This window comes from Procambarus clarkii, chromosome 80, assembly GCF_040958095.1.
Source record: "Procambarus clarkii isolate CNS0578487 chromosome 80, FALCON_Pclarkii_2.0, whole genome shotgun sequence".
Lineage (NCBI taxonomy): Eukaryota > Metazoa > Arthropoda > Malacostraca > Decapoda > Cambaridae > Procambarus > Procambarus clarkii.
In genome coordinates this window covers 11381396-11396108 of record NC_091229.1, presented here as the reverse complement: position 1 = coordinate 11396108, position 14713 = coordinate 11381396, and the positions used below count along the sequence as shown (strand labels likewise).

The 14713-nt window shown below is 42.3% G+C and overlaps 1 protein-coding gene across 4 annotated transcripts in view; it reads left to right on the top strand.

The window, feature by feature from the left end:
- Positions 1-375: 375 nt before the first annotated feature.
- The window catches only part of LOC123746346 (uncharacterized), a 225027-nt gene continuing 210689 nt past the window's right edge, over positions 376-14713 (top strand). For 3 of the 4 annotated variants that reach the window (XM_045727805.2, XM_045727803.2, XM_045727806.2), the window contains exon 1: positions 890-1010. The gene's annotated coding sequence lies outside the window, so the exon portion shown is untranslated. Of the gene's footprint in view, positions 474-889; positions 1011-14713 lie in introns of those variants that run through there. The other variant, XM_045727804.2, reaches the window with a different exon arrangement.

Here is a 14713-nt window from a genome sequence, read left to right as displayed (position 1 = left end):
CACCTCACTCCCAACACACCCCTCCCTCCTGGCACACCTCATTCCCAACACACCCCTCCCTCCTGGCACATCTCACTCCCAACACACCCCTCCCTCCTGGCACACATCATTCCCAACACTCCTTTCCACCTGTCAGATGTTTGCCTCCAACAGCACCCTACTCCTGCGTCTTGCAACTCCGTGCCTCACTCCGCCCTTGTCATACATCCTCCCCTCCTGCCCGATAACCCCCCAGTCTCCTCCATCCCTCTCAACCGTTCCCCCCTCCCTGCTTCCTCTGCTATCAGCCACCCCCCCCTCCTTTCTTCCCCCCCCCCACTTTTTGCTTCCACTGCTATAATCCACACCCCCTTCCTTCTCGTCCCATACCCCTTCCTTCCCGTCCCACTCCCTCACACAGGCCTTTACTTCATCAGCTTACACTCAGTGATGCAATGTGTCATGGCGGACTCCTTTGAAGACGCGGCAGAACAGTAAGTTCACAGAGCCTTTGCAACACTGTTTGGCAGCTTGTTTCCGCTTTAATATAACTGCCTTTCAGGGAGTGTTTGTGAAGGCTTGTCAACATTAAGATTTAATATTATTGATATTAAACTAGTACAGTTTTCCTTGCTGGTGTTATCATATCATGGTGGTCGTCTTGGTGGAGATCAAATGCCATGACTCGCCGAGCTGTCCAATTGTTTGGTTGAATAAACCGAATAACGACTCCCATACTTGTCCTGCCAGTATAGAAGCATGGGGATTATTTGCATCAAATAAATTCAGGTACTTAACCAAGTTGGTCTTGCACGTAAGTCATTTATTGGAACTTAGTTTCATATAACTTTGATTTGATTATTATGCAGCCTACATGGCCGTGACGGCAGAGTAGGCACTAGGGTGTGAGGAGTCGTTTAGTGTTGTAGATGCGTGTGAGGGGAGTGGGGTGTGATCTCTGAACGCTCACTACACAAGTCTTCTGCAGCCGGTATTCTTTTTATTTATGATTCATCGTTAACCACAAGAAGGTAAGAGAAAGCTTCCCATAATAATTTTTGTTTTACAGAAATATAATAACTTTGGTAGGAAATGGCAAAATCTGATGTAGATGTATTATGACCTTCTTGTAAATGAACTAATACAGTGATTAATAATTCATTAATACAGTGATTTATTCAAATATGTGAATATACATAAGTACCTAAAAATCGATGTTGTCAAGTCTGCCTGTAATAATATTCAGTCAGTACTTGATAACTACTGAGGCTGTCAAACTCAGTTTTCTATGAAGCGAGCTGTAGACGTTTTCTTTGTTTGAGCATCATGGCGTCATAGCTACATTAGTTCAAAGTAACAAACCATTCTTCGTAGTTATTAATAAGTGTTTATATCCTATTAAACCTTTACATTTTTACTGATTTAATTGGTTGGTACTAGTTGCTTTCTTAAGTTCACCGTTGTAAATCCTTGCTGTTGTTAATCACGTTAAGGCTTGTAGATCACATGGGCAGTCTCCGTGGTGTAATGGTTAAGACGCTTGCCTGGCGGTTCGCGAGCACTTTGTCCTGGGTTCGTATCCTGGCCGGGGAGGATTTACTGGGCGTCTATCCTTAACTGTTGCCTCTGTTTAATCCAACAGTATAAAATGGGTACCTGGTTGTTAAACGACTTGGCAGGGTCGTATTCCGGGGAACATAGGATTCTTATTAGGCTTACCCGTAACGCTACGTGTACTAGTTAAATAAATAAATATAAATAAATTAAATTCGTTTTCTGTACAGATGCTACAACTGCAGATTTCATGATGTAGTAGCCTATGCCTGGCATCATTATCATCTTTGTATCGTACGTCATGTTATATTTCTTGAACATCTCACATATGTTAACTTTCTCATTTAGAAAAGTTTATATGTTAACTTTCTCATTTCTCATGAGTGTTTACCCCATAATACCTGTAAATCACTTTTTTCTGAATTATTCAAACTTTAGCCGAAATGTTTTACGAAGTAGTAGCTTCATTTTATGTACAGCCCATTTTACCGACAATCATACCCTTTTAAAGTACTTTTTATGCAGATTATTATGAATAAAGCATTATTATTATTATTATTATGTAAATGGCTTATCAAAACTGTAACGTGCTTAGTTAACGAAGATCAGGGTGCAGTTTCTGAGGCTATTATGTGCTGTAATACACAGCAGAGTTGACGGTGGTCCAAGACGAACGTAAACACTGTCGTCTCCTCATCATCCGGTGTGTGGTATAGCCATCATATCTTCAGCCATACTATTGTGACTCATCGTCTGCATTAGTGAAAATATTCTCCGTGCGACAAATTGTGGTAAACACTCAACTTTAATGAGGTAAACACTTCCTCTCTGCTCTTGTACACAAACAGTTTACTGAAGTTATACACAACGTTCAGGACAGAAGTATACTTGCTTAGTTAGCCTGTAAGGTATTTTGGCAGAGTTTACCCTCCAGAGTTCCTTGTAGACCTCAAGCGCAGAAAAAGACATCTACATTTAGGATTAATGATTTATGTAACCTGATTTTGATAAAATAATCACCGAGTTTATTATATTAGTGAATTTTTTTCTGAGGTACCATATCAGCCAACTTGTAAGATAGAAACATAGTATCGTTCAATGAATATTACTGTCGTGAGCATGACCTGATGGTAGAGTATTATCTGTCATGAGCATACTCTGATGGTAGAGTATTACCTGTTATGACCATACTCTGATAGTAGAGTAATTCCTGTCATGAGCATACTCTGATGGTAGAGTATTACCTGTCATGACCATACTCTGATGGTAGAGTATTACCTGTCATGACCATACTCTGATAGTAGAGTAATTCCTGTCATGAGCATACTCTGATGGTAGAGTATTACCTGTCATGACCATACTCTGATGGTAGAGTATTACCTGTCATGACCATACTCTGATGGTAGAGTATTACCTGTCATGACCATACTCTGATAGTAGAGTAATTCCTGTCATGAGCATACTCTGATGGTAGAGTATTACCTGTCATGACCATACTCTGATGGTAGAGTATTACCTGTCATGACCATACTCTGATGGTAGAGTATTACCTGTCATGACCATACTCTGATGGTAGAGTATTACCTGTCATGACCATACTCTGATGGTAGAGTATTACCTGTCATGACCATACTCTGATGGTAGAGTATTACCTGTCATGACCATACTCTGATGGTAGAGTATTACCTGTCATGACCATACTCTGATAGTAGAGTATTACCTGTCATGACCATACTCTGATGGTAGAGTATTACCTATCATGACCAAACACTGATAGTAGAGTGCCGGCTCTCGTGACTATACTCTGGTGGTAGAGTGCCAACTCTCGTGACTATACTCTGGTGGTAGAGTGCCGACTCTCGTGACTATACTCTGGTGGTAGAGTGCCAACTCTCGTGACTATACTCTGGTGGTAGAGTGCCAACTCTCGTGACTATACTCTGGTGGTAGAGTGCCGACTCTCGTGACTATACTCTGGTGGTAGAGTGCCGACTCTCGTGACTATACTCTGGTGGTAGAGTGCCGACTCTGGTGGTAGAGTGCCAACTCTCGTGACTATACTCTGGTGGTAGAGTGCCAACTCTGGTGGTAGAGTGCCGACTCTGGTGGTAGAGTGCCGACTCTGGTGGTAGAGTGCTGACTCTCATGACTATACTCTGGTGGTAGAGTGCTGACTCTCGTGACTATACTCTGGTGGTAGAGTGCCGACTCTCATGACTATACTCTGGTGGTAGAGTGCTGACTCTTATGACTATACTCTGGTGGTAGAGTGCTGGCTCACGTGACTATACTCTGGTGGTAGAGTGCTGGCTCACGTGACTATACTCTGGTGGTAGAGTGCTGACTCTCGTGACTATACTCTGGTGGTAGAGTGCTGACTCTCGTGACTATACTCTGGTGGTAGAGTGCCGACTCTCGTGACTATACTCTGGTGGTAGAGTGCTGACTCTCGTGACTATACTCTGGTGGTAGAGTGCCGACTCTCGTGACTATACTCTGATCACGAGACTTTTCACATCAAACTGTGAAAACCGGAATCTGATGGGCGAGTGTCAGCTGTCATGACCAAAATCTTAGAAAAGTTTTTGGTTGTCATAACTCTTCTCTGACAGTAAAGTTTTGGCTGTCATAATCATAATCAGATGGGGAATGTTGGTGCGGGAAATTTACCAGTGTGATTTTTTTAAAATATTTCTTTATTTTATTTATTAAATAATTTATGTTGTAATTTTCTTGTTAAATTATTTATCTTCAAGTGGACTGCATAGTATAATTTTCTCCCATAAATATATTCCTTACAAGCTTGGTGGGTTTTCTGATTAAATTTTGCTACACTGTGATTAAACGGTTAGCATATTTATAAATTCCATTAAACCGTAATTAAACAGTTAATGGATAAATTCACATACATTTAAATGTCATAATTAGTAATTATGATGGTTAGTATAACTAAAGCTTTAGTCACCTTATCTGACTTGAAGGCTGCGACAGTCTTCTGGGTCGCATTGACGCAGTACACTGTCAGTCTGCTGACAGTAGTGGGTCAGGTGTGGTACACGTGAGTCGGTCCTCTGCTAAAGCAATGGCGTTGTGTCTGGTGACGCCGTTTTAACATGAATGACGAATCAAATCGAATCAAAGACCCTAGGGCAGGTAAGCAGGGGATGGAAGGCTGGGGCGAGAATGCATAAAAAAAAGCAGGGAACAGGGTACATGTCGGAGGAGCGGGGCACAACTCGGTGGCCCAGCTACCATGGGTTTGACTTGGCAGTGATACTGGACAGCGATCTCGTTGTCCATTTGCATCCTTGGGCGTCGCACAGGGACTCGGTTCCTAGGCAGCTGGCAGTTATTGGTGTTACTTCAATCTTGGGTCTCCGTTTGAAAGCCTTCTGACTTCTGAGCTCTTCTTACTTCTTCCTTCTGGCATTTTCCGTCAAGCTTGGGTCGTTGGTCTCCTTCGGCTTCGAGGTAGTCTTACTTCTTGTTGACATTACAGTGTTGTCGTTCGAGGTTGTAAGTGTGGTGTCCAGAAGGAAATCTTCAGGTCTGCAGTTGCACTTTCGATGAGGAGAGAATGGAGCTCCAACTGAGACATCTTCGTCTGACGAATCGCTTGGATCAAGAGCAGTGACAGTGATCATCGGAGGTGTTGTAGTAGCAGGTCCTGCAGCCAGAGTAGAAGGTTCAGTGGGAGTATGCAGTGTCTGTGGCGCGATGGTAGTAGATGGTTCTGAAGGTGGCACTACGGCAGATGATGGGTGGAGCTGCAGCAGATGAATGAGAAATTCCTCACACTTCGTGTTGTCCCGACTCCAGCCTGCCCAAATGTTATAATGTATCCATGCACACAAACTGTTTTATTGTTATTTGATGAATATAAATCATTCAAGTCGAGTTGTAAGGGACACTCACCTCTCTGGGCTGAGTCATGCGTCCTTACCACCAATACCCTAACACTCAGATATAATAAGGTAAAGACAGAATAGGATGCACTTTCCTGTTTGATGTCTTGGTCGAAATGCCACAAATTCATAGACTGATTGATAAAGATTATCCACCCAAGAGGTGGCACGGGCCCGTAAGAATTCATAGGAATCTCTTAAGTTTACATACCAGCGGCGCACTCCGTGCTTATTTATCTATCATTTCTACTACATATATTTTCTCTAACAAACACCCCCCCCAACCACTTGGGCTGGACGGTACAGCGACGGTCTCGCTTCATGCATGTCGGCGTTCAATCCCCGACCGTCCAAGTGGATGGGCACCATTCCTTTCCTCCGTCCCATCCCAAAACTTTATCCTGACCCCTTCCAAGCGCTGTATAGACACAACAGCTTGTCACTTTCCCCCTGCTAGTTCCCTATCTTTCGTGTATCACGGTCAGGGTAACATGTGGTAATGGCATCTCCCTAACCCCCCCCCCCCCCAACGAACACCGGCCATGGTTTCTATTACGAGGCACGTTACATTATTATTCATTTATTAGGAAGGAGTTTGTGTAGACCTATATTATTTATTAGTATAATTAAATTAATATAATGAAGCGTAATTCAGCTAGCTTGGACTGCACGCTTGGAGAATTTAAATAAAGACGTATATACGCCTGATTTGTTATATTTATTGAGACGTAATTTCGTGTTTTCTCGACAGAGAATTGAGAATTAAATCGTGATGGTTCTTATTCGTGTATATTTAGTTTTAAAATTTCTACCACAACAAAAATAAAATCCCTTATAGTATAATTAATTGTATAAAATTTATGTAAAATATTAAAATATGGGGGATATTTTCCCACCGTTTGCTGTCATGACCATGATCAGATGGGAGAGTGTTGGCCGTCGAGGTTTCTCTCAGATGGGAGAGTGTTGGCCGTCGAGGCTTCTCTCAGATGGGAGAGTGTTGGCTGCCGAGGTTTCTCTCAGATGGGAGAGTGTTGGCTGCCGAGGTTTCTCTCAGATGGGAGAGTGTTGGCCGTCGAGGCTTCTCTCAGATGGGAGAGTGTTGGCCGTCGAGGCTTCTCTCAGATGGGGAGAGTGTTGGCTGCCGAGGCTTTACTCTGATGGGAGAGTGTTGGCCGTCGAGGCTTCACTCAGATGGGAGAGTGTTGGCCGTCGAGGCTTTACTCAGATGGGAGAGTGTTGGCCGTCGAGGCTTCACTCAGATGGGAGAGTGTTGGCCGTCGAGGCTTCACTCAGATGGGAGAGTGTTAGCTGTCGAGGCTTTACTCTGATGGGAGAGTATTGGCTGCCGAAGCTTCACTCTGATGGGAGAGTGTTGGCTGCCGAGGCTTCACTCAGATGGGAGAGTGTTGGCCGTCGAGGCTTTACTCAGATGGGAGAGTGTTGGCTGTCGAGGCTTTACTCTGATGGGAGAGTGTTGGCTGCCGAGGCTTCACTCTGATGGGAGAGTGTTGGCCGTCGAGGCTTTACTCTGATGGGAGAGTGTTGGCTGCCGAGGCTTCACTCAGATGAGAAAGTGTTGGCCGTCGAGGCTTTACTCTGATGGGAGAGTGTTGGCTGCCGAGGCCTCACTCAGATGGGAGAGTGTTGGCCGTCGAGGCTTTACTCTGATGGGAGAGTGTTGGCTGCCGAGGCTTCACTCAGATGGGAGAGTGTTGGCCGTCGAGGCTTTACTCTGATGGGAGAGTGTTGGCTGCCGAGGCTTCACTCTGATGGGAGAGTGTTGGCCGTCGAGGCTTTACTCTGATGGGAGAGTGTTGGCTGCCGAGGCTTCACTCAGATGAGAGAGTGTTGGCCGTCGAGGCTTTACTCTGATGGGAGAGTGTTGGCTGCCGAGGCTTCACTCAGATGGGAGAGTGTTGGCCGTCGAGGCTTTACTCTGATGGGAGAGTGTTGGCTGCCGAGGCTTCACTCAGATGGGAGAGTGTTAGCCGTCGAGGCTTCACTCTGATGGGAGAGTGTTGGCTGCCGAGGCTTCAATCAGATGGGAGAGTGTTGGCCGTCGAGGCTTTAGGGGGCATATCGTTTTAAATCGTTATAAATTAAAAGTTGTTCAATTTGCTTATAAGTTTATTTATGAAATAGTTATAGAAAGGGCTGCATCTGGTCCAAGTTTCACCATCACACCCTAAACAGAAAAGGAGAAAAAAAATACACAACGTATTATGCAACGAATGTTCAACATTCTCAAATAATCTCAGGGAACACATGTGTCAACTAAAATGTCTACTATGTGCTGTAGAAGCACAAACTCTTGTAATAATTGTAATACGTATGTGCAATATATTTATATGTAAATTTTTTTTTTCTTTTCTTTTTTTTTCTTTTTTTTGGCCAATTGTTTTTTCTTTTGTTATCAAGGGATTTGCATGAAACTTGCACACCTTTCTCAATGGATACCTATCTGCCAGGGTGCCAATTATGAACGAAATCTGTCGAAGTCAAGCTCAGCTACAGGTGGCCGAACCTTGATCTTTATTTTACTCAGGAAAGTAATTTACAACTTCAAAGTACTTCATAGCTTTCATTTATTAATCAATTTACATGCAAATTACAGCAAATATGTAGAGTTTGTGCTTCTACAAAATGTAGTAGACATTTTAGTCCAAAGTCCATTTGTTGATTTTATAAAAATTTATAAACATCATATATTGCATATTTTTGGAAGGGTAACTTTGAATAATTATATTATTGCACTAAACACTTTATTGATAAAACTGATCACTACAATCCTTTATTATGTGCTAATTTTAATATCTGAGTGTTACAGAAATGATTTTAGTTGACACATGTGTTCCCTGAAATTATTTGAAAATGTTGAAAATTCGTTGCATAATACGTTGTGTATTTTTTTCTCCTTTTCTGTTTAGGGTGTGATGGTGAAACGTGGACCAGTTGCAGCCTTTTCTATAACCATTTCAAAAATAAATTAATAGGTAAATTGAACAATTTTTAATTTAACCTCGTTATGCCACCTTTACTCAGATGGGAGTGTTGGCTGCCGAGGCTTCACTCAGATGGGAGAGTGTTGGCCGTCGAGGCTTTACTCTGATGGGAGAGTGTTGGCCGCCGAGGCTTCACTCAGATGGGAGAGTGTTGGCCGTCGAGGCTTCACTCTTATGGGAGAGTGTTGACCGTCGAGGCTTCACTCAGATGGGAGAGTGTTGGCCGTCGAGGCTTCACTCAGATGGGAGAGTGTTGGCCGTCAAGGCTTCACTCAGATGGGAGAGTGTTGGCCGTCAAAGCTTCACTCAGATGGGAGAGTGTTGGCCGTCAAGGCTTCACTCTGATGAAAGAGTGTTAGCCGTCGTGGCGTCTCTCTGATGGTAGGGTGTTGGCAGACATTCACGTCTCTCTGATGGTAGGGTGTTGGCAGACATTCACGTCTCTCTGATGGTAGGGTGTTGGCAGACATTCACGTCTCTATGATGGTAGGGGGTTGGCAGACATTCACGTCTCTCTGATGGTAGGGGGTTGGCAGACATTCACGTGTCTATGATGGTAGGGGGTTGGCAGACATTCACGTCTCTCTGATGGTAGGGGGTTGGCAGACATTCACGTCTCTCTGATGGTAGGGTGTTGGCAGACATTCATGTCTCTCTGATGGTAGGGTGTTGGCAGACATTCACGTCTCTATGATGGTAGGGTGTTGGCAGACATTCACGTCTCTCTGATGGTAGGGGGTTGGCAGACATTCACGTCTCTATGATGGTAGGGTGTTGGCAGACATTCATGTCTCTCTGATGGTAGGGTGTTGGCAGACATTCACGTCTCTATGATGGTAGGGTGTTGGCAGACATTCACGTCTCTCTGATGGTAGGGTGTTGGCAGACATTCACGTCTCTCTGATGGTAGGGGGTTGGCAGACATTCACGTCTCTATGATGGTAGTGTGTTGGCAGACATTCATGTCTCTCTGATGGTAGGGTGTTGGCAGACATTCACGTCTCTATGATGGTAGGGTGTTGGCAGACATTCACGTCTCTCTGATGGTAGGGTGTTGGCAGACATTCACGTCTCTCTGATGGTAGGGGGTTGGCAGACATTCACGTCTCTATGATGGTAGTGTGTTGGCAGACATTCATGTCTCTCTGATGGTAGGGTGTTGGCAGACATTCACGTCTCTATGATGGTAGGGTGTTGGCAGACATTCACGTCTCTCTGATGGTAGGGGGTTTGCAGACATTCACGTCTCTATGATGGTAGGGTGTTGGCAGACATTCATGTCTCTCTGATGGTAGGGGGTTTGCAGACATTCACGTCTCTATGATGGTAGGGTGTTGGCAGACATTCACGTCTCTCTGATGGTAGGGTGTTGGCAGACATTCACGTCTCTCTGATTTTAGGGGGTTGGCAGACATTCACGTCTCTATGATGGTAAGGTGTTGGCAGACATTCACGTCTCTCTGATGGTAGGGGGTTGGTGTCGGAAAATCCGACAGCATTTAATAATCATACAGATAATAGCTGTATTACCAACAAGTTACCGATAGAAAACGTAACTTGTAGTGGAATTACCGTCTAAAGAAAACGGGATATCATCACCACATACTATTATAATTCACCACCTATTATGGTGGGAATTATTCTTAAATACATTAGTCTTTGGACTTTACCATCACAAAAACATCTTATATAAATTAACTTCATTATCAATATTAAAGTAAAGTAAATGTGACCCTTCTATCACTTTCTGACATTTGGACAATGTAGGCCAGGCGTCAGTGGGGAAGGAGGGCAGCCATTGTTGTTGATACTAGGCCAGAGGCTCACAGGAGCAAATACGGCTCCTGTTAATTTTACTTGGACGTAGTGTTATGGAAATCAAGGGTGTACCATTTTCAACACGCTGTCAACAAATCAAGTTAAGTGTTCTTTCCGAAACCCAGTATCTTTCATTTATGGCCATTAATGTCATTATATAGGGTGGCCCGGTTAGAGCACGTGGAAGCCTCAAACTAAAGGTAATTAAGCCAGGTCTTTATTGTTCTATGTATAGTGTTTTCTCTGATATAGCTTGTCATATATAGGATTCTGGCTTCACAGCTAGCGCACTTTTGACAGGTCAAGACGAGGAAGCAAGATTTTGTGCACCAGTTACTGGGTGATGGAAACTACCTCAAAGAGGATAATTTGGTGTCTACACCCTAGTTATACCTGGTGGACTAACCTGCTGTACAATAAGATAAGGAACCTCTTCAATGTATGTAGTCTATTACTGTAGTATGATTGGCTGCATATATAAATTTAATAAACCCCCCTAATGTGTAGAGGATCGATTTGTGAGATTATGACATTATTGCAGAAATACAGTCCACTTATCATTATACAAATTGCTATCGAAGTATATAAATTAACGTAAATATAAATTCATATAAATTAAATAAATATAAATCTCACAGGTCGGTTCCCACATTATTTGGACCTTCGGAACCGGAATATTCGGTCCTATGAACCCACATTTGGTCATCTTAGTACCGGATGAACCAGTTAACCAGTGGATTCATTAAATATACTAGTGCAGTGTTATTTAAACAAAGGCCAGCCAGTCAAAGACAGCGGCGAAGCCTCGTGGGAGCTCAAGAGCCCCCCCCTCAACTGAGTTCAGCTTCGTCAGCGGTTTCATGCACACCCACAGATATTTGGTGGCGTGTTATTTCGTGAAATGACAGCGCTAATATTGAAGCCAGCCAAATTAGTGACTGTGTCTTCTGCGATATTGTTCACGGATTTCGTGGTGTTACATTTCGCGAGAGATTATCCACGAATTTTGTGGACTTTATTTCGCGAGGTCACTAATAATATTTAATACTTCTAGATAATATTAGAAGTTTCATAGAGGCAATTAAGAGGCTATTATCAATAATTGTGTATATTATTTCTCCAAAATAGAGAATTATTTAATATATATTGCACTAGTGATCACAGTATAATATTTACTAATTGCCAACCCACAACAGGGTAGGATAAAACCATTGACTAGTTGAACTATTATTGCTCATCCTAGTCCCATTATTACCATAGTCAGTTGTACTATATTGAATAACCTAACACCATTAATGAATGGTCCAGACCCTATTTTGGGTGTAATTTTTATCAACTCGAGTTGAGTTGTGTATATATAATAATTTACTTATGATCATTACACCTTTGAGTGATTAATTAGTGTCTCTACCATCCTAGGGTGATATAGAAGAGCTAACCTAAAGGTACTTCCAGTGACACTGGTTTATCACTCAAATCATTAGTGTGGATGATTGTATATATATAATGTGTATTAATTTTAAGTGCTAACCTCTAGTAGAGGTAGGATTATTGCCTAGTGAGTGCAGAATTTAACCCTAGGCTACCATTAGTACTTGCTCACAATTTATGAGCCAGTGGTGCTCAATTAACAAGTCACCATGACTAATCCACAGAAAGCAAAGCGTGCTTTAATAGCAAGCAAACGCCAACTAACAAGGGATCTCAACCAATATGAACAGTTGTTATATGAGCCTGTAATTAATTATCATCGGTTGAAAATACCACTGTTACAGATTCAAACCCAATTGCATATATTGAAAGCAAATAGGAAATCTTACCAAAATCAAGTCCACGATGACGTAGTAGTTGAAGATGTGGAACCATTCCTGTCTGACCTAGCACAATATGAAGAAGAAACTCAAGGCAGGTTGGAACATTTACACAGGATAATTGAATCAGAACAAATAGCAAGTACATCAAATAAAGTAGATAATGTTATGGATGATCTGGATCTTTTTGAGAATAAATGTAAAGCCAGATTAGATCCTTTAATCAACAAGGATAAAGCTTCACCCAGTAAAGCTTCACCCACTACAGCTTCACCCAATAATATACCACCAGAAATTAAGCAGTTTTCAGACAATTTATCCACAGTCTCTGTGGTTTCTGAAAACCCAATACCTGAAGCTACTAAGTTAACATGCCTCCAAACTATAGGTGAAGCTGAACCAGTAGTAGAAAATGTAAATGAAAATAGCGACAGCACTAATTTCCCAGTCCAGCCTCCTAGGAATAATGCTGGCAATGAGAAAACTGTCATTCATCTAGTACTACAATTGCTGGATTTACCTCAACCTGATCAGACTGCTGACTCATTACAATCCTTCAGCATGGAGTTTGAGTCACTACTAAGAACATTCAGACTTAAGGTTGATATAACTACTAGTGAATGGATGACCAAAGTAGTCCTTCAACGAAAATTGTCCAGCGATATACTAGATGAATTATATGCACATCAACATAACACCATCCTGACAGTACAGGACATCACTGAAGGTTTACATTCCATCATAAACAAACGACGAGCAAATGAGGAAGTTAAAGCCTCATGCAAGCCTTCAGAAATAGAAAATAAGAGTCAATTAAAGGGTAAAACAACTACCCTAAATAAACATCAGTCAATTACTCTAACATCAAGTTGCAGAAAATCTGACAATGCAGCAGCAACCTCCAAGCCTACTGTTACTAGTTCACCCAAACCGGTAACTTCCAAACGTGCAGTAGGCTGGGGGACATGTATGTTCTGCAAAAAGAAACATTCAACATACCGTTGTGCTAATTATCCAACCAGAGACACTCGTATGGAGCGACTCCAGGAATTAGGGAGATGTGCAAGGTGTCTCAAGTCACACAACATAGACTATTGTGATACCCAATTCAACACCTGCAACAGGTGTAGAAGAGGTAGACACCATGCAGCACTGTGCAAATATACGAAATTAACGTATTCAAGACCCAAGGTGGAAGATAGCATTCCCACCACAGTACAGTACTGCAAGGTGCAACAAACTAAGAGTGTCCAATCGGCAAAGTCTAAAGGTAATACGACTTTGCCTACTGCCCAAATTACCATCCTGAATAAGAGGGCCAAGGTCCATACCCGTGGGTTGTTTGACCAAGGATCCCAGAGAACATATATCACTAAAAAGTTGGCAGATGAACTACAATTAAGGCCTGTAGCCCAGACGTCATTCAACATCTCAGGGTTTGTAACAGATGCAGGACCTCAAGTCTACCAGGTGGTACAACCATCAGTACGCTTAGGCAGGTACGTCTGTCGAGTACAAGCCATTGTGGTGGACAAAATACCAGTAGACCTACAAGTTCAAGGTCTGAGAGCAACAACCAAATTCCTGAGAAATAGAGGAATAAAATTGGCAGATAATATTAAGTCTGATCACCTCACCGACTTCGGTCTCCTTGTAGGGACAGACTATTGTCATCGATTCATCGGTAGCCCTACTAAATATCAGGGTATAACCATGTTAAACTCTGCAGGAGGTAAATTACTCTCAGGCCCAGTATCAAGCCTGAGGAGACCTATGCCTGCAGATAAACAATACCAGTAGAAATCTAAATTTGTCAGCTGATTGTATTTCTCCAGTAGCATTATACTAAGGAGATTACAGCTGACTATAGTAACAGAGGTTGATGTTAGTATCATCATTTAAAGCTGAAGATGAGTTCATGAGGCCTCAGTGGCAAATCAGTGAACAGTAGCTAAAACAGCTACAAGTCACTGCGACCAATGTCACTGAACCCACTGCAGTCTCAGAACCATACTTTACTTTAATGATGAGCTATTCAATCTTCTGAATCAATTAACTAAATTAAACCCCAATAAATCTGATGACTGATTTGATACATTTATTATTTAATCAAGATGTATTCCATGGGCCTCAGTGTTTATATATCAGTGACCAGTTACCTGAACAAACTTCAAGTTATATCTAATGTCACTAATCTCACTGCAGTCCCTGAATCATACTTGACTGTAGTACTTGATCACATCCAGTCTTCTGGGTTAAATAATTTGTAATAAGGCTTGAATATTAGCCTTTCAAGAGTTGACAGGGAAATGAAATCGCATTAGACTTCTAACCCCTGCAACTCTAGTACGGGACATCCGTCCTGTACGAACAGACACACAAATGTGTGATTACTAACTACTAACATCAAATTAATCTAATAATCCGAAGGAGGAGTATCGGTGTTCGTCTGTTCTAAATAGGACTTCGACCTGTGAGCAGCCCCCTGGGGAATTATGTCGGAAAATCCGACACCATTTAATAATCATACAGATAATAGCTGTATTACCAACAAGTTACCCATAGAAAACGTAACTTGTAGTGGAATTACCGTCTAAAGAAAACGGGATATCATCACCACATGCTATTATAATTCACCACC